This window comes from Eptatretus burgeri, chromosome 2 (assembly GCF_056783735.1).
Source record: "Eptatretus burgeri isolate ZD-2024b chromosome 2, Ebu_testis_v1, whole genome shotgun sequence".
Taxonomy (NCBI): Eukaryota; Metazoa; Chordata; class Myxini; order Myxiniformes; family Myxinidae; genus Eptatretus; species Eptatretus burgeri.
Window position 1 is genome coordinate 97,566,990 of NC_140962.1, and position 26,908 is coordinate 97,593,897.

The 26,908-nt window shown below is 46.4% G+C and overlaps 1 long non-coding RNA gene and 1 pseudogene across 1 annotated transcript in view; both read right to left on the reverse strand.

Moving 5' to 3' along the window:
- LOC147032641 (uncharacterized) overlaps nucleotides 1-26,908 on the reverse strand; it is a 451,936-nt gene that overhangs the window by 49,187 nt on the left and 375,841 nt on the right. The window lies entirely within an intron of this gene.
- LOC147032642 (uncharacterized) lies at nucleotides 21,944-26,574 on the reverse strand (annotated as a pseudogene).

Genomic DNA, 26,908 nt, shown 5'->3' on the forward strand with positions numbered 1-26,908 from the left:
TGAGCTTGCCAACATCCAGCCTAGGCTGGGATGGTACCATTCTCCAGGATTTAAGGTGCAGCTTTAGAGTTGCTACAACAAGCCTGTGGTCAGTATTGAGGAACTGAGCACTCCGGTAGACCCTGCAGTTCTGGATCTTCCTCCAACGACCGTCAATGAGGACATGGTCAATCTCCTTTGCCACACCGCCAGCATTGGAATACCAAGTCCAGCGATGAGCTTGTGGGCGCTGAAACCATGAACCAGCCACCCGAAGTCCATGACTTCTTGCAAAGTCAAGGAACTTAGTGCTATTCTGGTTCATAGTTCCTGACCCATGGGGACCAACACACACCTCATAACCATCCCTATCAGTTCCAGTCGATGCATTGAAATGCCCCAAGACGAGAAGTGTATCTCGTCTGGGGCACTGATCAACCACAGACTCGAGCGTAGCGTAGAATGCATCCTTCACGGTGAGATCACTCGCCTCAGTCGGAGCATAAACAGAGACCAGGGAAATGACACCGAAGGAGTGACGAATCCTTAATCTCATAATACGCTAGTTGACTGGTATTACCTCAATTATCATTGGGATCAACTTGTTGGACACAGCTACACCAACTCCTTGGGTATGGTAACCATCAGAGCGACCAGACCAATAGTAGGTGTAACCACCCACCATGATCTCGCCGCAATCCGGTCTCCGAACCTCAGAGAGAGAGCTGCAATCCCGATGTCCAAACGTTTGAGCTCAGATGATAACAGAGACAGGTGATCATCCTCTCTTAGGGATAGGACATTCCAGGCACCCACCCGAAGGGACTGCCTCAGGTTAACCCAACGTGACCGCCGTCTGGTGGACGACACCTCAGCACCACTCCGACACACTCTCCCGCAATCTGACCCAGGGATGTTACCCCGTGGTGTCCCTCCTATCATCAAAGATTGGGGGTCCCGAAGGCTTTGCCCCAATCCCGTCATCCGGTGAGCTGCCCTGCGAAAGGAAGCTGCACAGGAGGTACTCCCAAGGAGTGGGTTTTCAGATTTTTTTGCGTTTTTGTGTTTTGCGGAATGAAGGCTTTTACGGTGGCCGGAGTGCAAATCCTGCCACCAACCTCCTAATAAAAAAGTAACCCAACTGCAGGAGGACGTCTGCAGACACAGTTGGGCACTAGATATGGATGGCCGTTGGCTCACAAGGAGCTCCTCCGCCCTTTGACAGGTTTTGTTTTTAATCCTGCTGGGTGTCCATATGCAAACACCCTCCTCACCAGAAAACCTGGTGGGGAAGACGGTTTAGTCGCCGACAACCCGACCATGGAACAGGTTAGTACAGGTTGACATGGTACCTGGAGCAGGTCACAGATCTAACCTGACCTGACTGCTTTGATATGACGTCACAATTGACGCTGGGGACCTGAGTATATTTCCCAGGTGTTTCCCAAGTTATGGCCATTTATGATACGGTTGGTCCGATCGAATTGAAACAATGCCCCAATCCAGTCGTCGTTTACGAGAGCGAAGGAACGAAGCTGCACATACTGGCACGCACCTACGGGCACGGATCTACGGGCACGCACCGAAGGGCACGCACTAGTTTTACAAATCCGTGCAACACAAAACTCACAATATGTCACCGTCAATTTTAATCATTCATTTACCTGCATTTACAAGTATTTAAATGAACACAACATGTTGCTTTTAACTGACAAATAGTAAACCTCTGGTAACATTCTCTGGTAACCCAGAGGTTGAGAGAATCTTTGCTTGCATATCTCCTTCAACCCAGCAATAAGGTAATAAACTTGAATATGATGAACAATATGTGGGTTTTAATGATTTTGAGATTCCCAAAAAGGATGTTTCCTCTGGTTTGGAATTCACGTTCCACACAGAGCCACGATACTCATTTTTATGGTACTTTCCTGAAAAGGGTTCTCAATATTTCGTACATCCCTATATTTTCAATGTTAACATTTCATTTCATGTTCAGGACATCTCAAGGCTTCAGAAAAATACAATCTTATTCAGGGTGCGTTGAGTTATCAAGTTTCTTATGGAGTGCTTACCAAGTGGCTTAAGCACTCAAGCAAGCACCCCATTGTTAACTTTTGCGAAGGAACGGCTGCTTGGTAACGGAACACGTCACAGAAGACAGGGATCGGCACTCATTTGATCCGCACACGTGAGCCTGTGCAGTCCACAAGAAACTCAGTAATCGAGAGAGGTTCAGGTATACATGACGTCCCTTAACATCAAGTTCCAAAATAATCCTTCAAGTACCCAGTGGGTGAGATAAATGCTGACAGAATGGCCGGCAGGTATGAAAACTTGTCTTTAAGCTATCTCACCCGGGTTTGAATCCGGATGCAGTGGATTGTGGAGCAAACAATGAAATCTGTTACTTTTGTGACCCCCTCTCGTCACTGCTGGACTTAATTTGTGCTGGAAATTATTTAAAAATATATATCAATGTCATCCTTGTAATGGAGTGAAGTGTTTGTTATCTCGTCCAAGACGAGGGGTCAACGGTTCACAAAACTCAGCTGCACTGTGCTTAGTATACATGACTGCATTGTGATACCTTTGAGCTCACAATGAGGAGAGAATGAGAACAAATTAGAGGGTTCAAAATTGATGCCAAGACCGCCAAGTATTTGCTTCGCTGCCCAAGGTACATCACCGAACAGGATTGGTCCAGTGCTATCACGTGCCAACCACAGAACAGACCAGTGACGACAGGTTTACTATATCTATCTTTCTTTATATATAACGGAGCAAGTGTGTGTGATTATTTATGTATGTTGGTGGTATACCCGCAATTCACCCATTGGTTGGACAGCTGACCTGACTTCACCCACAATTGTCTCCTAAAATGCTTTAACTAAAGTAGCCAGAGGAACCAAAAGACCTCCAACCCCCCCCCCACCCCGAGGACCCAAAACATCCCTGAGAACCAAAAGGGTCCTGAAGACCGAAAATACCCTGAAGACCCTGAAACACCCAAAACACGCAAAATACCAAAAAGACCCAGAAGACCCATAAAAACCCACAGACCCAAAATACATTAAAGACCCTGAAAGACTGTGAAGACCAAAACACTACAAAGAACCAAAACACCCAAAATACCTCGAAGACCCTTGAAGACCCAAAATACCCCAAAGACGTAAGATACCCAAAACAACGCAAAGACGAAAAATACCTCAAAGATTAAAAAAACCCAAAAGACCCGGAAGACCTAGAAGATGCTAAAAATCCAAAATATCTGAAAAACCGAAAAGATGCCAATGACCCAAAACCTCGAAGACCCAAAATGCCCCAAAGACCCTGAAGAACCAAAAGACCCCAAAGACCCCGAAGACCCAAAATAACCTGAAGACTCAAGTACCTAAAAGATCCAGGGAATCCAAATGACTGAGGATACAAAACACCACGAGGACCCAAAAGACCCAGGGGATCCAAATGACCTGAGGGCACAAAAGACCACGAAGACCAAAATACCTGAGGACTCAAAATACCTTGAAGATCCAAAAGACACACTAGGACTATCTCAGACCCATGGAAATTCCACATCATGGAAATGTGACTTCAGGTTGCCACTCCCCCCCCCCCACACACACACACACACGCACGCACGCACGCACGCACGCACGCACGCACGCACGCACGCACACACACACACACACACACACACACACACACACACACACACACACACACACACACACACACACACACACACACACACACACACACACACACACACACACACACACACACAGTGAGGTATTTGGGGTCTTTAAGAGTCTTCAGGGTTTTTTAGATTTTTAGTCTTTGGGGTCTTCAGGGTCTTTTGGGTCTTTTTTGGTCTTCAGAGTCTTTGGATCTTCAGGGCCTTTTTGTTATATTGGGTCTTTTGGGTCTTCAACGTATTTCAGGGTCTTTTAGGTATTTTAGGTCTGGGGGTCTTTTGGGTTTTCTGCATCTTTTAGGTATTTTGGGTCTTTAAGAGTTTTCACGGAATTTTGAGTCTTGATGGTCTTTTTGGTCCTTGGGGTCTCTTGTGTTTTCTGGGTCTTTTAGGTATTTTGGGTCCTTGGGGTTATTTCGTTATTTTGGGTCCTTGGGGTCTTTGTGGTCTTTTGGGTTTTTGGGGTTTCAGGGTGTTTGGGGTATTTTGAATCTGTGGGGGTGTTTTGGGTCTTTTCGGTATTTTGGGTCTTCAGGGTATTTCGGGTCCTCGGGGTCATTTAGGTCCTCAGTGTCCTTTGGGTTCTCGGGGTTGTTTTGGGTCTTGGGAACGTTGGGGGGGGGGGTTTGGGTGTTCTGGGTGCTTCAGGTTAAGTATTTCATGTTCCAATTGTGAGAGACATCAGGTCATTTGTCCAACCAATGGGTGTAAAGTGGACATACATACATAGTCACATGCACTTGCTCCATTATATATCTGAGTCCGTGGGGGTTTTGAAGAAAACGCAGTTGATATGTTTTTATTTCATCCACATTACTTCATGGGGTTTTTTTTTTTTTTGCATATCCAGAGCTGTCAGTTGTCTATACACCGCCCAAAACAAAGGTATGCGTCAGAAGAATGTGTTGTGTGCTTGGAACAAGATCCCCCATCGGGGACGGGGGGGGGGTACTCTGATCGTCTTGATAACTCAGCAATCACCAAAACTGCAAATTAATTTTTTTTAACACAAAACTACCAAACAAAATGTGATTTCCGTTTTCGCACTTTGTCCAACAATCGCATGTTTCTCGTGCACCGAGAATGATGTGTTGTTACGCTTGGCCAATCACATGCTTTGTAATATACTGTACACGCATCTACTGTACATGCTGTTGGACCCCGACATTCGCGGGGGATACATTGTTGAAAAATGCCGCGAATGTCGGGTCCGTGAATGTGAGGATGTTGTTTTTTAAATTATTCATTGACTTGTTTATTTATTTTTGTGTGGTGTAGGCTCATGGAAGAGCGATAACACAGAACAAATCAGAACATAACATAACGAAGGGAAGAGCAGGAGAAAGGGGGAAAACCAACAGCAGGACGGAGGGAGAAAGGAGACGGAGACGGACAAACAGGGGACGAGTCGGGGAAAGGGAGAACACAAAGTGTGGACAATATGGATACATAATCAAAATTGTGTTCGACCAGTTTGTGATTTGCTCAAGGTCTGAGGAGAGGGGAGAGTCTGATGCCTGTCTGTCAGAAGGATGAGAGATGTCATGGCAAAGTGTGGAGCCATCAGTAAAGAGATAAAGAGGATTTTCCAGAGAGTCAGTGACATCATTGATGAAGATTAGGAATAACATGGGGCCCAGAAAACTTCCTTGGGGGTCCTCCAGCCTTGACAGGGAGAGGAGAGGAAAGGGTTCCGTTGAGAGCCATACATTGTCTACGAGAGGGGAGGAAGTCAATAATCCAAGAGTAGACCCAATAGGTAGACAGTTTGCAGGACAGGGCAGGATGCCAGACTGTGTCAAAAGCTCGAGATATTTCCAGAGAGAAGGCCTTGATCTCATGTCTGATATTGAGGGCTTCCACCATTGTTTGGAGAGTGGACGCAGCATGTTCAAGGTGGAGTGACCAGGTCTGAATTTGAATTGATGATCTAAGATGAGGCTGTTGGAGAAAAGGAATGATCTTGTGTCAACTGTGATGATGGATGACATGATCTTGCTGATGATTGGAGGTAAGCTAATTGGGCTGTCATGAAGGAGATCCGTTTTTGCGCCTTTTTATGTCCATTATATTTTGGTCACGTCACGAGATCCATTATATTTTGGGATTGTCTGTTTGTCTGTATATGCGAACGTACATCCGTAACGACGTCTGTCCATGTGAATTTTGTTTTTCTGCAACCGCTTATCCAGTTGACACAAATTTTCACTGTGAGTGACTACTTATGTGGAATGCTTTAACGATAATTATGACAACATAGGTCATGTGGTGTGGCAGCCATGTTCAAAATTGGCAAAACTTTGGACTTCTGCATCTCCAAAATCGAAACTTGGCACATGTGAAGTACTCCGCAGGGGAAATAAGTGTGACTTCCTTGATGATGGTATCGGTTGCTTTGTTATGATGTCATAGTTGAATACGTCAAATACTTTATCCAATCAGTACAAACATTTTTGAGGATCTTCTCCGGCTAAATTGTATGGCGGAAAAATTGATGACATCATCGATCACCTGGAAGGTAGCTATATATTTTCTTTTTTGACATAACCTTCAAAAATCTCTGACATGGCTGAACAGATGAAATGATCTTTGTTGCATGACTGGCTTTGTTGAATGATCTGAGGTTGCTTTGGTTGGATTTCCCTTCCAGGAGGAGAATGCAAGTTGTTTTGGAGAAGCAGCCTCACCACAGGATTCAGAGAACCATGAGCGGGATGACGGGTAAGATAATTGAGGACGAGATGGGATGAATATTTGCATGAGAGCAGTTTTCTGTGGAAGAATTCAAGGATGAATTAATAACAGCGGTGGTGGATATAGGAGACCAGTTTTGAAGTGTTAAAAAAACAAAGTGTGAATACGTGAAATGTGAATATCGAAGCAGGTCACAATTTATGACCCACAAATACGAATAGTGGGACCACGAATGCCAGGGTCTCACAGAACATAAAGTTGAATTTTCTGCCTTTTTTTCAATCAAAACAATCGGCTCCACCGGTGGGAACCCCGTGACATGACTAAGTGTTGGAATCCTCTTGGCAAATGGAGATGGAAGAAAACATTTTGGAGCCTACAGGGTAGGGTGTTCAGGGTGGGGGGGGGGGGAAGACCCTAATTCTCTCAATGTAAATGTGTATTATGCAGCACCACCCGTTGGAAGGCAGGGTTTCAAATCATCTTCTTATTTCTGAACTCTAAATTCCTTCTGCACAAGGTGCGGGTACCTCTGCTTTCAACACGTAAAACTTAAACTTGTGCTGGTGATCATCGTGGTGTACATGTTGTTTGATTCCAGCCTTTCTGCTGACGATTCAGAAGGAAATTGTTCAGGTTTTTGTTGTATGCATATTGTTACCACTCATAGTAAAGTGATTCCTTTCGGTGATAAATGTTTTAACAAATTTAGAGAGTACTGTACACCAACCTGTGGAAAGACGTAAAGGTAGATGTGAAATGGAAAGCAAGATCACCGCTAATGCCGTCAACTTGGTGTTCAACAAAGAGAGGAATGCAGCTCGTGAGCTCGGTGAACATCTGCTGACGGAGTTGGAAGGTAAATATGAGGTAAACCGACTCTTTCAAGTCGATGGATGAAACTGTGAACTGTTTGCACTCTCGTTGAGAACACACATAAATGAATTACCACATTGGGGTTTCAACTCATGACATGTTGGGCGAATTGTTTGTCATGTGTTTGTTATGTATGTATCTATACATATATATATATATATATATATATATATATGTATATATATATATATATATATATATATATATATATATATATATATATATATATATCTTCTTCTTCTTTCGGCTGGTCCCGTTCGGGGTCACCACAGCGGATCATCCGTCTGATCCGCATAGTGATTTGGCACATGTTTTACGCCGGATGCCCTTCCTGACGCAACCCTGGTCGCCTCTTACGACACAGGGATATGGTACACCTATTTTAACCGGGGTATACACCGGCCCAGTACACTGGGACTCATTTCGCCGACCTCGGAAGGATGACAGGCTGAGTGAACCCCCTGGTGTATTAATTCAGCGGCTCAACGGGGATTGAACTCAGGACCTTTTGGATCCCAAGGCGCTGCCCTAACCACTGCGCCAACACCAGGCTCATATATATATATATGTGTATATACACCAGGCTCATATATATACACCAGGCTCAAGCCTGGTGTTGGCGCAGTGGGAAGGGCAGTGGCTTGGGACCCAAGAGGTCCTGAGTTCAAGCCCCGTTGGGACACTGAATTAATATATGTATGTATATGTATGTATATGTATATATATATATATATATATATATATATATATATATATATATAATGTGTATATATATATATATATATATATATATATATATATATATATATATATATATATAAATGTATCTATATATATATATATATAAATATATATAAACCAAGTCGAAAACACCAGGGGGTTGACTCAGCCTGCCATCCTTCCGAGGTCGGCGAAATGAGTACCAGTTGTACTGGGCCCGGTGTATGCCCCGGTTAGAATAGGTGTACCATATCCCTGTGTGTCGTAAGAGGCGACCAGGGTTGCGTCAGGAAGGGCATCCGGCGTAAAAACCTATGCCAAATCATTATGCGGACAACAAAAAAACGAATTTCCATACCGGATCGGTCGAGGCCCGGGTTACCAACGACCGCCACCGGTACCGGTGGTCAGCAGGGTACCAGTGGAAATTGTGCTACTGCTGGGCGAAGGAGGAGAAGGAGACGGGGAAGGCGAGTCCGGAGGCAGTGGGAGAGGGGGAAGGGTAGAAGTGTGGAGGTGAGAGTTGGAACTCTGAATGTTGGGACGATGACTGGCAAAGGGCGAGAGTTGGCTGATATGATGGAGAGAAGAAAGGTGGACATACTGTGTGTACAAGAGACCAAGTGGATGGGGAGTAAGGCGAGGAGCATTGGAGGTGGTTTCAAACTGTTCTACCATGGTGTGGATGGGAGGAGAAATGGTGTCGGGATAATCCTGAAGGAAGATCATGTCAAGAGGGTATTGGAGGTGAGGAGGGTGTCTGACCGAGTGATGAGTGTGAAGTTGGAAATTGAAGGGGTGATGATGAATGTCATCAGTGCATATGCCCCACATATGGGGTGTGAGATGGAACATAAAGAAGATTTCTGGAGTGAGTTAGATGAAGTGGTGGAGAGTGTATCCAAGGATGAAAGAGTGGTGATTGGAGCAGATTTCAATGGACATGTTGGGGAAGGGAATAAAGAGGATGAGGAGGTGATGGGGAGGTACGGTCTCAACAAGAGAAATGTGGAAGGGCAAATGGTGGTAGAGTTTGCAAAAAGAATGGAAATGGCAGTGGTAAACACGTATTTCAAGAAGAAGGAGGAACACAGGGTGACATACAAGAGTGGAGGAAAGTGCACACAGGTGGATTACATCTTAAGTAGGAGATGCAACCTGAAAGAGATTAGTGACTGTAAGGTTGTGGCAGGGGAGAGTGTAGCTCGACAGCATCGATTGGTGGTCTGTAGGATGACTTTAGAGGTGAGGTTGAGGAAGAGAGTGAGGGCTGAACCAAGGACCAGATGGTGGAAGCTGAAGGAGGAAGACTGTTGCGTGAAATTTAGGGAGGAGGTGAGACAGGCGTTGGATGGTGGTAAAGATGGGTGGGATGATTGGGCAACGACAGCAGAAGTTGTGAGGGAGATAGCTAGGAAGGTACTTGGTGTGACATCTGGACAGAGGAAGGAAGATAAGGAGACTTGGTGGTGGAATGAGGAAGTACAGGAAAGTATAAGGAAGAAGGGGTTGGCTAAAAAGAAGTGGGATAGTCAGAGAGATGAAGAAAGTCGGCAGGAGTACAAGGAGTGGCGTCGAAAAGCAAAAGAGAGGTGGCTAAGGCCAAGGAAAAGGCATATGACGAGCTGTATGAGAAGTTGGATACAAAAGAAGGGGAAAAGGATTTGTACCGATTGGCAAGACAGAGGGACCGAGCTGGGAAGGATGTGCTGCAGGTTCGGGTGATAAAGGACGCAAATGGGAATGTGCTGACGAGCGAGGAGAGTGTGTTGAGAAGGTGGATGGAGTACTTTGAGGAGCTGATGAATGAAGAAAATGAGAGAGAGAGAGAAGGTTGGAAGAGGTGGAGATAGTGAATCTGGAAGTGGAGTGGATCAGTAAGGATGAAGTGAGGACTGCTATGAAGAAGATGAAAAGTGGAAAGGCGGTTGGCCCAGATGGAATACCAGTGGAGGCATGGAAGTGCTTAGGAGAGATGGCAGTGGGGTTGTTCACCAGATTGTTTAATAAAGTCTTGGAAAGTGAGAGGATGCCGGAGGAGTGGAGATTAAGTGTACTGATTCCGATTTTCAAGAATAAGGGTGATGTGCAGAGCTGTGGAAATTACAGAGGGATAAAGTTGTTAAGCCACACCATGAAGGTGTGGGAAAGAGTAGTGGAAGCTAGGTTGAGAGGAGAGGTGACGATCTGTGAGCAGCAATATGGGTTTATGCCAGGAAAGAGCACCACTGATGCGATGTTTGCTTTGAGGATGTTGATGGAGAAGTATAGGGAAGGCCAGAAAGAGTTACATTGTGTGTTTGTGGATTTAGAGAAAGCTTATGATAGGGTGCCAAGAGAGGAGTTGTGGCATTGTATGAGGAAGTCGGGAGTGGTGGAGAAGTATGTGAGGATCGTGCAGGATATGTATGAGGACAGTGTGACAGCGGTGAGGTGTGCGGTAGGAATGACGGACCGGTTTAAGGTTAAAGTGGGATTGCACCAAGGATCGACTCTGAGCCCTTTCCTGTTTGCAATGGTGATGGACAGGTTGACGGACGAGATCAGACTGGAGTCTCCATGGACCATGATGTTCGCGGATGACATCATGATCTGTAGGGAGAGTAGGGAGCAGGCTGAATCGAGCCTTGAGAGGTGGAGGTACGCACTGGAGAGAAGGGGAATGTTAGTCAGTAGGAGAAAGACGGAGTACATGTGCGTAAATGAGAGGGAGGGTGGTGGTATGGTGCGGTTGCAAGGAGTTGAGGTGGGGAAGGTGGATTGGTTTAAATACTTGGGATCAACTGTCCAAAGTAACGGAGAGTGTGGGAGAGAAGTGAAAAAGAGAGTGCAGGCAGGATGGAGTGGGTGGAGAAGAGTTGCAGGAGTGATTTGTGACAGAAGGGTAGCTGCAAGAGTGAAGGGGAAAGTATACAAGACGGTAGTGAGACCAGCTATGTTGTATGGTTTGGAGGCGGTGGCGCTAACAAAAAGACAGGAAGCAGAGCTGGAGGTGGCAGAGTTAAAGATGCTGCGATTCTCGTTGGGAGTGACGAGGATGGATAGGATAAGAAATGAGTGTATTAGAGGGACAGTGCAGGTAGGACGGTTTGGAGACAAAGTGAGAGAGGCGAGATTGCGATGGTTTGGACATGTGCACAGGAGGGAAACGGAGTATATCGGGAGAAGGATGTTGAAGATGGAGCCGCCAGGCAGGAGGAGAAGAGGAAGGCCAAAGAAGAGGTTCATGGATGCGGTGAGGGCGGACATGCGGGTGGTTGGAGTGTCAATGGAAGATGTGGAGGATAGAGCAAAATGGAGACAGTTGGTCCGCTGTGGCGACCCCTAGCGGGAGCAAGCCGAAAGAGGAAGAAGATATATATATATATATATATATATATATATATATATATATATATATATATATATATATATATATATATATATATATATATATATATATATATATATCAGCACGATGAGATAAGTGGTGGAATCAGTTAAATTTTGATACATTCTCAGTCATGGTACAAAGGCAAGTTAGAGTCAACATGTGACGACTGTCAGCATATTTACATCGTGCAAAGCACTTGTCAGTCTGTCAGGACAGGTACCCCTATCACGCTGGTTGTAGATTTCTATCATCAAATATACTCGGACCCGTTTATTTCTTCTTTCCTTTATTGTGTTGATAGCGATCACAAGTGAGCTCCACATATTTTAAGGCCAGGGTACCAAGGTAAACCATCTAACTTCGGCATATTTAGGGATGTTTGTATGCATTTCCCATATTACTGCCAGAACTGATCAGTCACCTCCATAATTCCTTGATCATTTGATCATTTGACACCAATCCTTGATCATTTGACACCATTGTTACAGAATGTTGAAAGCTGTCACAGCAGGAATAGATCAGGATATTTTTCAATGGGAACTCTAGCAGCAAGTTGACAATGGACATGTTATGTTGTTACACTAAAATGATCGAGTGAGTACATCACGTTATGATGTGAACATCACGGTGAAAAACTCTCCACCATCTGATTGTATTGGACACGTGCAGCCTTGCGATAACCTCCACCTCCTGCACTGTACAGGATGCGTGCGACGAGCCCTTTCATTTGAATCTGCATCTAACAATGGCATCTATCTTCTTTTCAACCCAAATTTATATCCAATCCTTTCCTTCAATCCACAAAACAATGCGGAGCAGGCACAAATGCAAAACAGACACGCGCACAGCCCCATGATAATCACCGCCGCACTGTACGGGACGCGCATGGCACACATCTTTATTCAGGTCTGCACGCTGATTTACAATGGCGTCTCACCTCACCATCTCGGCCAACAATATCTCCCACAAACGGCAGAGGTCATCCCGCACCTCCTCGCACCTCCACCTCGATGCATTCGCCACCAAGCAAATGCGCAAATGCATGGCCCAGATCGCTCGGGCCACATTGCTTGTTGACGGAACAAGCGCATTGACCATCACCGATAGCAGAGCACCAGAGGTGCCCAAACGGGCATGCAGAACCGACGTGACCCTCAGCCGGTTGCTGTAACGTGGCCCGGGAGTTCGGTGCAAGCGATTGATGTCGCGGTGTTCGATGCAAGAAAATTCCACACCTCGGCCATGTCTCGCTGGATGTACGTTTGAGACCACTTCCGGCCATAGGGGTCAGTCAGCGCAGTGCGAGGGTCCAATAGCAGCACACGATTCGGGTGAGGACGCATCGCTTTGGGTCGTCACCCCCACCCTACACCATGGGGCTTATAAAAGGCGGATCGTGAAGTGAAAAGGCGGTTAAAGGCCTGTTAGCCCCACCTATTCTCTACAGCAGTGTGAAGCACGCGCTGTGCCCGGCATAGTAGCCAAGCAGGAGACAACATGCTGACTCTCAAGGTGGGATCGCTCAGCGGAGCATTCCCCAAAGTGTGCGGGGTAGCGCGGCCGGCCAACCGCTCAAGGTATTGCGAGGCCGTGAGCCCTCATCTCCTCTCCTGTCTTTTGAATGAACTCATCTTCATCGGGTTGTGTGTGTGTGTGTGTGTGTGTGTGTGTGTGTGTGTGTGTGTGTGTGTGTGTGTGTGTGTGTGTGTGTGTGTGTGTGTGTGTGCGCGTGCGTGCGTGCGTGCGTGCGTGCGTGCGTGCGTGCGTGCGTGCGTAATGGCGCCTGTCCTTGCCTAACTTAAGAGTATAGAAGATATTTCGGGATAAGTCTGCTTTGTGTCCACTTTTGTAAATCGCTTGCCTTGTTGATGCACCCCACAAATTCCTTACTCTCCCTGCTTGTACAAAATAATAAATCCATTCACTGCGCCACATATTTTTCCTCGCCTATCTGTGAATAATTGCTTGTGTAGAAATGGTCCCAGCTCGTTTTTGTCTTTTCTTTCATTGGTCTAGCATGGTCTGTATCCAAGCTGAGCCTGAACTTTATCTCCCAACGATCCGTTCTACTAGCCGGTACGTTCCTTGGAAGTTTCGCTCGGCTGCATCTGACCCCGTAAGGTGACCCGGATCGGATAAGGCGTTCTGAGGGCGTGTGCCCCGGTAATTCGGTCACGTGATTATTTTTGGTCACCGGTTAAACCTTAGACGGAGGACCCTCGGTCACTTGGTTGAATTATCAGCATTCACAGTTGATTAGCCACCCACTGCCTCATGGAGTTATCCGTGTGCAACGGCCTGCGATTCCGGAGAGTCTGGTGGGAACCCAAGATATGTTTCTCCCTTCGTGGTCTTCTTGCCCCAACCCCGGCTGCAACAATATTTTCATGATCCATTGCCTGTAAAAACACTTCCGCATTGCTTAGTCTCTGGAGACCACAAACGGAAGCTTTGATTCTTGACCTTATAAGGTTCAAGGTAGGTAAAAATTCCTTATTAATTTCCTTTATCAGTGAAATGGAGATTGAAGTCACTGTGGATGTGTCCATCACTTTGACGGGCGGGGATGGGGCTCGTCAATCTATTCCTTTGATGGGCTTGGTTAAATTTTCATGATCCATTGCCTTTAAAGACACTTTTGAATTGCATGGGCTCTGGATTCCACATGTGGAGCAACCATTGTTGACATAATACTGTTCAAGGTAGGTAAAAATACTTCACTCATTTCCTTTGTCGGTGAAATGGAGATGGTGGTCACTGTGGACGTGTCCATCACTTTAACGGGCGGGGAGGGGGCTCGTCAATTTATTCCTTTCATGGGCTTGGTTATATTTTCATGATCCATTGTCTTAAAATCACTTTCCAATTGCTCGGGCTCTGGATTCCACATATGGAAGCAACCATTCTTTACCTCATAAGGTTCAAGGGAGGTAAAAAATACTTCACTCATTTCCTTTGTTGGTGAAATGGAGGTTGAAGTCACTGTAGATGTGTCCATCACTTTGACGGGCGGGGATGGGGCTCGTCAATCTATTCCTTTCATGGACATGGTTATATTTTCATTTTCCTTTGCCTGTAAAAACAATTACCAACTGCGAGATCTCTGGAGACCACAAAAGAAAGCAGCGATTCTTGACCATATAAGGTTCATCGAAATTGTGTGTGCAGTTTCAGAGAAGTGATTTTGGATGGATGGGGACTGATGGACGACGCACCATCCTATAAGCTCCCCGGAACTATTTCCAGGGGAGCGAAAACTTCGGAAACACGCCATTTATAAAATCGTTGTCAGCACTCACGACTGTAGCCATATTTTCGTGAAGGGGGATGAGGCTGTCACTGGTATCAGGCTCAATTTTACCATCACCAATGTTGAAAATCCCGGATAATTACACAGCAATCTGTGCAGATAATAGTCAGAAGCACCTCCGATGACTACAATTGGTAGTAACAGGTTGCACTGTAATGCGACACCACCAAATGAGTACCAGAATAATTAAATAAAATATGATTCATCCTTTTAATAGCAACAGAAGAAGACAAAATGGGTTGAACAGTCACTTTTCCCTGAATAATTTCTTCATGGCTCATCATCCAAGCACTTCCTGATCATGTGATTACCTTGAAACATCTCACGTTGACGTTTTTAAAGTCCCTAAACGGACACCTCTTGACATCCTCGAGTAAACCTGCCTGAAACATACTCCGCGTATTAATCTTGATTTTGACAGAGGAGATTTGGGCATATTAACCCTGATACCTAAGATTACATCAAACACATAGAAAGGCCGTTATATTTTTATTATTTTACATACATAATGTCAGGATATCCTGTCGGTAGGAATAAAAAGAAAACCTGTCAAATGGGAGCTCCTTCTGAGCCAACGGCTCTCCTTTTCTATTTCCAAACTGTCTGCAGACGTCCTCCTGCAGTTGGGTTACTTTTTTTTTGGAGGTTGGTGGAAGGATTTGCACTCTGGCCACCGAAAAACACTTCATTCCGCAAAACCCACAGATTTAAACAAATCTGAAAACCCACTCCATGGGAGTACCTCCTATGCTGCTGCCCTCCACAGGGCAGCTCACCGGATGACTGGATTGGGGCAAAGCCTTCAGGACCCCCATTCCTTGATGATAGGAGGGAAACCACGGGGTAACATCCCTGGGTCAGATTGCGGGAGAGTGTGTCGGAGTGGTGCTGAGGTGTCGTCCACCAGACGGCAGTCTCCTTGGGTTAACCTGAGACGATCCCTTCGGGTGGGTGCCTGGAATGTCCTATCCCAAAGAGAGGATGATCACCTGTCTCTGTTATCATCTGAGCTCAAGCGTTTGGACATCGGTATTGCAGCACTCTTTGAGGTTTGGAGACTGGATAATGGTGAGATTGTGGCAGGCGGTTACACCTACTAGTGGTCTGGTCGATCTGATGGTTACCATGCCCACAGAGTTGCTGAAGTTGTGTCCAATAAGCAAACTCCAATGATATTTGAGGTAGCACTGGTCAACAAGCGCATTATGAGACTGAGGAGACTGAGGAGACTGAGGAGACTTATGTCACTCCTGAGGTGTCGTTTCCCTGGTCTCTGTATGTGGTCCGACTGAGGCAAGTGATCTCACTGTGAAGGACGCATTCTATGCCACGATCGAGTATGGTTGATCCGTGCCCCAGGCAAGATACTCTTCCAGTCTTGGGGGATTTCAATGCATCGACTGGATCTGATAGGGATGGTTATGAGGTGTGTGTTGGTCCCCATGGGTCAGGAACTGTGAACCAGAATAGCACCAAGTTCCTTGACTTTGCAAGAAGTCATGAACTGAGTGTGGTTGGTTCGTGGTTTCAGCACCCTCAGGCTCATTGTGGACTTGGTATTCCAACGCTGGCAGTGTGGCAAAGGAGATTGACCATGTCCTCATTGACGGTCGTTGGAGGATGATCCAGAACTGCAGGGTCTACCGGAGTGCTCAGTTCCTCAATACTGACCACAGGCTTGTTGTAGCAACTCTAAAGCTGCACCTTAAATCCTGGAGAATGGTACCATCCCAGCCGAGGCTGGATGTTGCCAAGCTCAGGGATGAGAGAGTAGCTGAGAAGTTTGCGTACAGGCTGAGTGGACACTTGGGGGGTCTGGGTGCTTTGGGGGGTCCTGAAGAGTTGTGGAGTGCCTTCAAGACCACCGTCCTTGATGTTGCCGGTGGATGCCTTGGAGCTCACCGCAGGGCAAAGAAGAATTTTGTCTCTCAAGGGACACTGGATACCATTGACCAGAGTCGCAGGGCCAGGCTGAATGGCAGAGCTGAGTTGTTCAGGGAGCTGAGGCGTAAAACTGTACGTGCACTGAGGGTGGACAAGGAGGCCTATGTGCGAGGAATCTGTGAGGGGGTAGAGCATCACCTGTGGACAGGTGATTCTCGTCCCGCTTACAGGGGAATTCGCGCATTACATTCATCCAAGCCCATCCCTCGGAGCACTACAGTTCGAGCAGAGAGTGGTAGGCTCTTGACGGAGGAGTCTGAAGTGAAGGCTCGCTGGGCCGGTTACTTTGAGCGGTTGTACCAGGCTGATCCCCCAACTGTCGAGTTAGACGTCAAGGGTGTTACAATCCCTGTTGCTGACCCTCAAATCGACTGTGGTCCACCTACGCTTGTGGAAACACGGGCTGCGGTGAACCAGTTGAAACGGGGCAAAGCTCCAGGGATCTGTGGCATCCATGTCGAACTTCTCAAGGCTGGTGGAAATGCTGCACTCGCGTCGTTGCATGCAGTTTTGTGCTCTGCCTGGAACACAGGCATCATCCCAACTGACTGGAAGAGGGGCCTTGTTGTCCCTCACTGGAAAGGGAAGGGTGATCGCCAAGACTGCAACAACTACCGAGGGGTGACGCTGCTCTCAGTGCCGGGCAAGGTCTTTGTTCGGATAATTCTCGATAGGGTTCGCCACCATCTGCTTGAGCTCCAGTGTCCAGAGCAGTCAGGCTTTACACCAAAGAGGTCAACGATTTACCGTATCCTTGCACTCCGTGTCCTCACCGAACGCAGACGAGAGTTTCGGCAGGGGCTGCTTGCAGCCTATGTTGATCTCTGTAAAGTGTTCGATTCAGTGAATCGGGATGTCCTCTGGAGGATTCTTGGTCTTCGTGGGGTGCCACCAAAACTGATCGATCTGATGTCTGAACTCTACTCTGGTACTGAGAGTGCTGTGAAGTGTGGTGGTACCATCTCTGACTTATTTCCAGTTGTTACTGGAGTTCGTCAGGGATGTGTACTTGCCCCCACACTTTTCAGCACTTGTATGGACTGGATTCTAAGGAGGATGTCGGAGAGATCAAGTTGCGGTGCGTCATTTGGGAATGTCAAGATCTCGGACCTTGACTTTGCAGATGATGCAGTCATCTTTGCGGAGACTTTAGACATCCTCTTGGGGGCCCTCGAGGTGCTGAATGAGGAGTCGGAGCCGTTGGGATTACGGGTTTCTTGGGTCAAAACTAAGATCCAGGCTTTCGGTGACATCTTGGATGCTGCTGTCCTGTCTGTGTCTGTTTGTGGTGAGGATGTTGAGGTCGTGGAGAGATTCACTTACCTTGGCAGTGATATTCATGTCTCTGCTGGCTGCGAGTCAGAGGTCAATAGACGTCTGGGTCGGGCCTGGGGAGTCATGGATTCACTGGATCATGGGGTGTGGCGCTGCCGGTACCTGTGCGGGAGGACGAAAGTCCGAGTCTTCAGGTCCTTGGTACTTCCAGTCTTGCTCTATGGGTGCGAGACTTGGACTCTGACCAAGGATCTGAGACGGAGACTTAATTCCTTTGGTACCAGGTCTCTTCGGAGAATCCTTGGCTATCGCTGGTCGGATTTTGTGTCCAACGAGTGGTTGCTGAGAGAGACTCGGATGAGATTTGTTACCTGCATAGTCCGTGAGAGTCAGTTGCGGCTGTATGGACATGTGGCTCGTTTTCCTGACTCTGATCCTGCTCACCAGATTCTCTCAGCGAGGGAGTCTCATGAGTGGAGGAGGCCAGTGGGTCGACCACGTTCCTCATGCTTGCAACAGGTTGACCATCATCTCAAGGAGATGGGGATGGGCCTGGCATCTGCCTGGGGGATGGCCAGACGGAGGCCCCTGGAGTACCGGCGGAAAGTGGACGCAGCGACATGCTGTTCTGGCACATGCTCCCATACCTGACCTGACCTGACCAGGCTGATCCACCAGCTGTCATGTTGGATGTCAGGGGTGTTACTGTCCCTATTGCTGACCCTCCAATGAACTGCAAACCACATTTGTTTGTGGAAACACATGCTGCGGTGAACTGGATGAAATGGGGTAACACTGGTGGGATATATGGCATCCCCACTGAATTTGTCAAGGCTGCTGGAAATGCTGTACTCATGTCATTGCATGCAGTTCTTTGCTCTGCCTGGAACATGGGCATCATCCCAACTGAATGCAAGTGGGGCCTTGTTGACCCTCTCTGGAAAGGGAAGGGTAATCGCCAGAACTGCAACAACTACCAAGGGGTGACACTGCTCTCAGTGCCAGGCAATGAATTTGCTCGGATAATTCTTGACAGGGTTCACAACCATCTGCTTCAGCAGATCAAAGGCTTTTCACCAGAGGTCAACGATTGACCCGATCCTTGCTCTTCGGGTCCTCACCGAATGCAGACCAGTGTTTTGGCAAGGGGCTGCTTGCAGCCAAAGTTGATCTCTGCAAAGTTTGATTCAGTGAATCGGGATGTCATTTGGAGGATTCTCAGTCTTCGTCGGGTGCCACCAAAACGGATCATTCTGATGTCTGAACTACACTCTGGTGCTGAGAGTACTGTGAGATGTGTTGATACCATCTCCCACTTATTTCCACTTGTTACTGGAGTTCATCAGGGGTGTGTGTCGGCCCCCACACTTTGCAGTGCTTGTGTGAACTGGATTCTGGGGAGGATGTCGAGGAGATCAAGCTGCGGTGCATCGTTTGGGAATGTCAAGATTTCTGACCTTGATTTCACCGAGGATGCAGTCATCTTTCCTGAGAGTCTGGATATCCTTTTAGGGCCCCTCGAGGTACTGAATGAGGAGTCAGAGCCGCCTGGATTATGGGTTTCCTGTGCCAAAGCTAAGATCCAGGCTTTCAATTACATCTTGGATGCTGCTGTCCTGTCTGTGCCTGTTTGTGGTGAGGATGTTGAGGTAGTGGAGAGATTCACTTTCCTTGGCAGTGATATTCATGTCTCTGCTGGCTGTGAGTCAGAGTTCAATAGACGTCTGAGTTGGGCCTGGAGAGTCATAGATTCACTGGATCATGGAGTGTGGTGCTGTCGGTACCTGTGCAGGAGGATGAAAGTCCGAGTCTTCAGGTCCTTGGTGCTTCCAGTCTTGCTTTTCAGATGTGAGACTTGGTCTCTGACCAGGATTCTGAGATGGAGACTTCATTCCTTTGGTACCAGGTCTCTTCGGAGAATCATTGGTATCGCTGGTCGGACTTTATGTCCAACGACCGGTTGCTGAGAGACTCAAATGAGATTTGTTACCTGCATAGTCCGTGAGCGTCAGCTATGGCTGTGTGGACGTGGGGCTCCTTATCCTGACGCTGATCCTGCTCACCAGGTTCTCTCACCAAGGGAGCCTCGTGAGTGGAGGAGGCCAATGGGCTGACCACGTGCCTCGTGGTTTCAGCAGGTCGATAAGCATCTCAAGGAGATGGGGATGGGCCAGGTATCTGCCTGGGCGATGGCCAGATGGAAGCCCCTGAAGTACCGGCGGAAAGTGAACGCTGCGACGCGCTCCTCCAGCACATGCTCCCATACCTGACCTCACTACCGGATTTAGGGATGGCCAGGTGGGGCCATGGCCCCAGGGCCCCCCCACATTTCGGGGCCCCCCACATGGTAAATCCGGCCTTGCCTGACCTGACCTGACATCCTGTTAACCCTATTCAATGCTGTATATGAATTATACGAGCTTTGTTCGTCAAATCCTACATATTTAAAGCAACCCTGGAGATGATTACAAACGTTAAATGCATCAACATATGAAAGGAAGAGAATAAAATATACGAAACACAAGTACCAATTCACGCAAGATGAAGCGGTGTTCAGTGACACGTCATTGCGACTTAGGTTGCCCTGTTTTTGGCAGCAGTGACACGAAGAGAGTGAAATTACCTCCATTTTGAATCTATGGAGAAAATCATTCCCTTCAGATTTCATTCCCTCCAGATTTCAAACACCTTCTTACTTTATTCCTTAAAAATTTACATCACTTCTTAATTTAGTTCCCGACATATTTCAATCTCAACTGCTTCGTCTGTGGAGAAAACCGATAATTCATTCCCTCCAGATTTAAATCACTTTCATATTTAATTTCATTCTTTACAGATTACTTACAAGTCTTCATTTAAATTGCTAACCTTCACTCTTTCATTCCTCTTTTTTCCTGCCTTTCAAATAAACTCCCACACTCTCTTCAATCACACACTTCCCTCCAGGTATTCAAAACAGCTGTTCCCCACCACCTCTTATCTTCCCCCATCCAAAACCATGATCTTTTCTACCCCCGTTAATCCACCCCAAACCCACCTCCTTCAAATTCCCAGCCTTCCTTCCCAAAAGTTCCCTGTGGTGTCCATCTTGTTTGCCCTGCATACCCCACCCCACCCCTCTCCCTTCCATAGGTCTCCGAATGTCTGATCCACACTGTTTTGTTCTTCCCTCTCCTGCCCCTCTTGTCTCATGCCCCCCCCCCTTGTTCTATGTTGTGTGTTAGCTCTTAAACGAGCCTCGACAATGCGTACAAAAAACAAAATGCCCCACAGATTTTTTTTCTCCCTCCTATTCCATCTAGTGGAGAGGAAGCCACGCAATTCCCTCCAGATGACGTTCACCTCCAAATATGATTCCTTCTAAGTTTCATTCTGGACTGGTTATATTTCTGGGAAATATGAATTCAAGAAGCATTTTTGAGGAAAAGCAGGCAAACCACTTTTTCTGGGGTAGTTTTTCACGCTGAACACGAATCTTGTTTTCCGAGCCCAAAAATGCCTAATAAGGTCACTAATTAAGGTCAAAGGTCAATGAGTACAAACTTCAAAAATTTTCAAAAAGTGTTTTATTTGACATCCTCTATCCAGATATGTAACTTATTTTACAATATTTTGTATCGTAGGGTTCATACAGGTTTTCAAAATGTGAGAAAAAAAGGAAAATGTGAAGGAAAAATAATGCTATTTTGTTAATATCTCCGTACTAGAGCAACTTTTAGTTTTTCTAACATACTGTTTCATTTCACTTTCATTTATATGATTTAATGCCACAAGTGAAATGGTTTGACTGACTCCTATCCATACGTAATTCCTTAGCAAGATTATTCTCAATTTTGAATTTCACAATTTGACTAATTAGCCTCCTAATTAAGGTTAAAGGTCACCAGGTGCAAAGTAAACTTGTGACGCAAACAACTGTTCTGACAGTCAATCATGTGTTCTTATCTCTCAATCAGATCCTACTGCAATCTGTCTGACCAATTGGGGGCAAGGAGAAGAGCTTGTTCACTGTGGCACGACACCCTCCACCCACTCCACCCCCACCCCCACCCCCAACCCCGACCTGCTAATGTCTACTTTACTTCGCCCTGTTTCGACATTGGGACATTCCGACATTGCGTATTTCTGCGACATTGCACTTGCAGGCATCAGTGCACAACTGGCTCCCCCACTTCCGACAGGAGCAACTATTAGTACTGCAACCTTTTGTGCAACTACACTGCACAAGTTCTCTGCATCCCTTTGGAATTGGAGGCAAAGTTTTAAGAACTGGTGACAATTTACCATCCACGAGTCTCCATCCACATTCTGTTGGTGGTGGCAGGGATGGCATTGGGTTATGAGCTTCTCTCCAAATGAAACCTTGGTAGTTTGCTCGTTCTATGTGGAATTTTGCAGCGTCACTAGAAGGAGGGAGGGTCTCTGTTGCATGACATTTGCTGAAAAGCTTAATCCGGGCTTGATTACAGTTCTCAGATGGTGCCTTGTAGATGTGGCGAATGAACTTTTCAGCATCTTCTGTGACCTGTTTTGAGGGTGTCGGAAACTTGCCAAGATCTTTGAGAAGACTGTTGTGTTCAAGGAAGATATCCCACTCTGTTCTCTTTGAGTGTCCTGAGAAAAAGGACACCGTGTCGCATCCTCTTACACTGTGAAATGCAGGTAGTATCTCATAGACATGATCGGCAAGTCCAAGTTCCCTCCTTACGTCATGCACAGGAACATACTTCGGTTTCTTCATTGTTCCCGCTTTCATCCAAAGCCTCGTGCAAGACATTCTACCGAAGTTGGCGACCAACAACACCAAGACATCTGTGTCACGAGTTACGACCACAATGTTCGGTGCATCTGTTTGAAGGCAGTGTAGAATCATTCTAGAACCCACCTCCTCATGATTGCTCTCGAGCAATGTTGTGTCCATTGCAGGGTCTGAACTCTGGACTTCTGTTTCAGAAGCAAAACCTCCATCAACGACAACCACTTTTTCAGGGGGTGCCACGGCTATGAGAGCATTTGACAGGAACTGAGCAAGCTCTGTCTTGTTTTCAGTTGATGCAAGAAAGTCCGGCCATTTGTTGGGGAGTGGTACGTCCCTATCTTCAATCAGACGCCGAACTGGCCTTGACTTCTTTGTACGTTTGGTCCAAGTTCCAACTTTGATGGAAATATCTCTGTACCGATCGAAGGTAGCGTCAATTCGGCTGTAAGCCTGGCCTTGCCGGAAAATGAACTTCACGAATTCATCTGCATAGTCACCAAAAGTATTTGCCTTGCTTGGCTTTCCAAGTGACATGACTGCAGCTTGTCCATCAATGATCAAGCAAGAAGGCTCATCATTAGAGATTTCTGTGGGGCAGGTTACACTTTGGATAAGAATGTCAAATAAGTTGGCTTTAATGCCAGATCGAAGTTCACCAGACGTTTCAGCAATGCTAATTGGCACGTTCATTAACTCATGGTTCAGTATTCTCGCCAGGTCTACCGGTCTTCCAGCTCTGTAGGCTGAAATTAGTCTCTGCAAGAAGTTTCTGTCTGCTTTTGTGCTTTCTGTCTTCCCACTTGGCGTCTTTGTAGCAACATCGTAGAGTGTTGCAAAGGTTGGAGCCTTCACCTTTTGAAGTGCAGAACAGAACAAGTTGGTGGATGACACAAGTCTCTCTTTGACGAAACTCTCCAACTTCTGTTGCCCAAGCGTTTCAGCATTCAGCAGCGACTCTTCTATTTCAGAAATCGCAACATCTTTTGTTGCGCAGATAAGGAACTTGTTTGGTCGACCAGTAGATTCTTCAGCAAATACTTTGAATCGCAAGAGAGTTTGAAGGATTCGTTCCTCATCGTAGTTGTCACGTTTAGTGCGGGAAGAGGTGGCTTCATTAGGGGTGTACCCAGTGTCCACTCCAACGTTCATCATTTCATACGTCTGCATTGAAATGCGCATCCTGTGGTTGTATGAGAGCGTCCATCTTGCCAGGGCTGAATTGGTTTTGGTTATTCCAATGATTCCACTACTCTTTTCCTAATTCCATTGAGCCATTCCAGGCTTTGATCCGGATCGACTTGGTTGAAACTTTGGTCCGATCCTTTCACAACAAAGTGACCAAGGCGGAACTCTTCCTCCACTTCTGGTGGGAGCTGATGCATCTGTGACAGGTAAACACAGCCCCATCTTGCGTAATTCACGTGTTCATATCGGAAGAAGAATGGCAACATTTCTCGGAACGATTCCAAATGTAGCGTCCACAACCCTGCTCTCTGTGCCCGAACGAAAGCAAGCAATACAGTTACCATCCTCAAGTAATCCCACCAAAACCTGAAGTTTGGATCACTCTGTCGATTTTCAACGAAGACTGTGAGGTGCTGCCGAAAGGTCTCAGAACCCACAATGCCAAGTAAGCTATCGAAGTCTTTGCTGGCTAGTGCATCCTCCAGGGTTTGGCAAGTTTTGGGATATTGTTTATGAAGGTCAGTTTTGAATTGCGGCATCAAGATTTGCCACTGCGCTTGCCAAGTTAATTTGTGCGCCCTCATTGCCTTTGCATATGATTTTCCATCTTTAGCCTTCTCAGCCGAATTTGGTCCAAGTAAACCACTTTCAACCCACAGTTCAAGTATTCCAGAATCTTCTGTGTGTTGCCCTATCACTTTCAAAAAGTTCATAGTGATATGTAACCCAACTAATCTTGGAATTAGGGTATCTCTGAAGTCAGACACTGACCATTTTAGCTCCATCAGTTGGGGGTACAATGCCTGATCAACTGTGATCACAGCGTAGCGGTTTCCTAGAGCCCTTGCGACATGTAATGCCCTTCGTACCATGGTGTTCAAAGTTGAAAGTTCATGAGCTGGGGCTAGTATGATTGGCATATATCCAATGGTAGTTTTGGCTATCTCTGACCTTGTGCTGTGCAACTGATTGAACGTGGTCCAGGAACCTTTTTCGTCCTCTCCTTGCCGAGATGTTAAGAATGTCATGTCCCAATCTACACTGTCTTGTAGAGCACTGGGAGTATCTTTCTCCCTCAGAAACCATCCTGTTTCAACCCCATCGAAATCAGGAATGAGGGTGTCCTTGTTGATAAACACCTCATGAATCTTTTCAACTGAAGGTGGGATATCCAAAGTTGATGTATTGGATGGTTTGATGTCTCTAAGACCACTTTCAGCAGGTGGCCCCCTCTGCCAGGCAGCAAACTGTGTCGCGTGAAATGTATTCTTGCCATCGAGGGTTGAGTCATCGATATCAATATTGTCACCGGAAAAATACACAAATCTTCGAGACCAAGTTGCTGGGTACCACCGCCCGAGTTTGTGGATCAAGCGCTTTCAGAGTGTTTTCAGCCATTGATGTGTCATACTTTAGAACCCGGTTGTAGCTGATTATGTGCCCAGCATTATGGAATAGCTCAACCAATTTATTTGACCGAGTTGATTGGTGCAGTGTCATACCCATTCCAACATGTTTAGGCGGTGCTTTCTTGTCTCCACAAACACCATAGACCATATCTTGCCCAATGCCAAGGACCCTTGTTTTCTTCACCCAACTAATTTCAGACGTTTCACATTCATCAAACTCAGCATCAACACCACTTTGGCCACCAAGCAAGATATTGACAAACATGTGAACAGATGGCGGTATGCTTGCCAACTCTGCTTCTTCACTGACATCACAGCCCTCGAATGCAGGATGTGACATGATATCACTGCGGAGTTTAAGAGCAACATGCACTAAAGATAGAAAATCATCATCCTGTTGTCTAAATACGGGAATATTTTCTGCACTGTTCTGACCACACACCATTTCTGAAAGGGGTATGTGACTGAACTGTCTGAGAAGAAGCAGAGTTTGCCCTTCTGAAATAGCTAAATTTCTTGGCACAAGAAATTCATAAGTATCCCCAATGTACTTTGACAAAGTTTCTTTGAAAGTGCCCAGTCTACTAACATACGATGCAGGAATCGTGCAGTCGCACTCACTGGTTAGTTCTTTGTACCTCTCGAATACTGCTGACAGTTCATACACGTGTCCTTTCTCAGCAGAGTGATGCAGTTCTTGACACAACCATGACATGGCCATGTCAGCTGCTTTGCTCACGGCTTCTGCCCTTTTTACATCCCTATATAACTTTTTCAGGCAGTTAGTATGATAAAATGCTTCAGCAGAGATCAAATCATTCTCAGTTGCAGTTCGGACTAAGATCTCATGTACAAATTGAGCTTTTGCTATGATGTCGTCACTCACGTCGAAGGTTGTGACACGACTTGTCTTCTGCTTCCTATCGAATTTTTGGCAGAACATACACAAAGTCCAGTCCACCTTAGGAGCACTACTGCGTAAAAACCGGCATCCTTCAACTGAAACACCCTTTCTTTCATTATCTTGCGCTTTTGCCAGATCTTTTGATTGCTCCTTTTCTAGCTTCGCATTTATTTTCCCCTTATGTGTGTATGCTGAGTAACATAGTTTGTGCCATTTAAGTTTGGGGATACTGTCTTGAGGCTCCACAAAGAGCGATGAAAACCTGTCCACAGCTGGCCGAAATTCACAGTGCCTCAGTTTAATCGGAGCTCAGTCGCCTCTCTGATGGAAGCAATGCCTTGGTCTGTCTGGTTGAAAACCGTGTCTTTAGCCCGGCTGCTTTCCTGGCATATGATACAATGTTCAAACGTCACATCCTCATGCTGTCGCTTGAAGCTTGCAATAGGTTCCATAGTTGCCTAGGGAGAGAAACAAAAACCCGACTAAGCTCCAGGCATGCATGTTCAGATCATGAAATCTCCCCCCCCCCCCCCGTACTGCAAAGATAGCTGGTGCTTGCCCTGGCTCCCGCTCTGGCTTCAGATTTAGTACAGACAGCAGTCTAATCAACAGCATAGCAGTAGATGCACTCATCACTCGCTCTTGGCCCACAACCTGTGCATCTGTGGGTGTATATGATGTCAAGCATGTCTGGCCATGGATTCATTTACTGTCACTTTCACTTTCATTTTCATTCATATTCATGTTTGATAAAACTTGAAGAGGATCCCTACCTGTTCTTGTAAT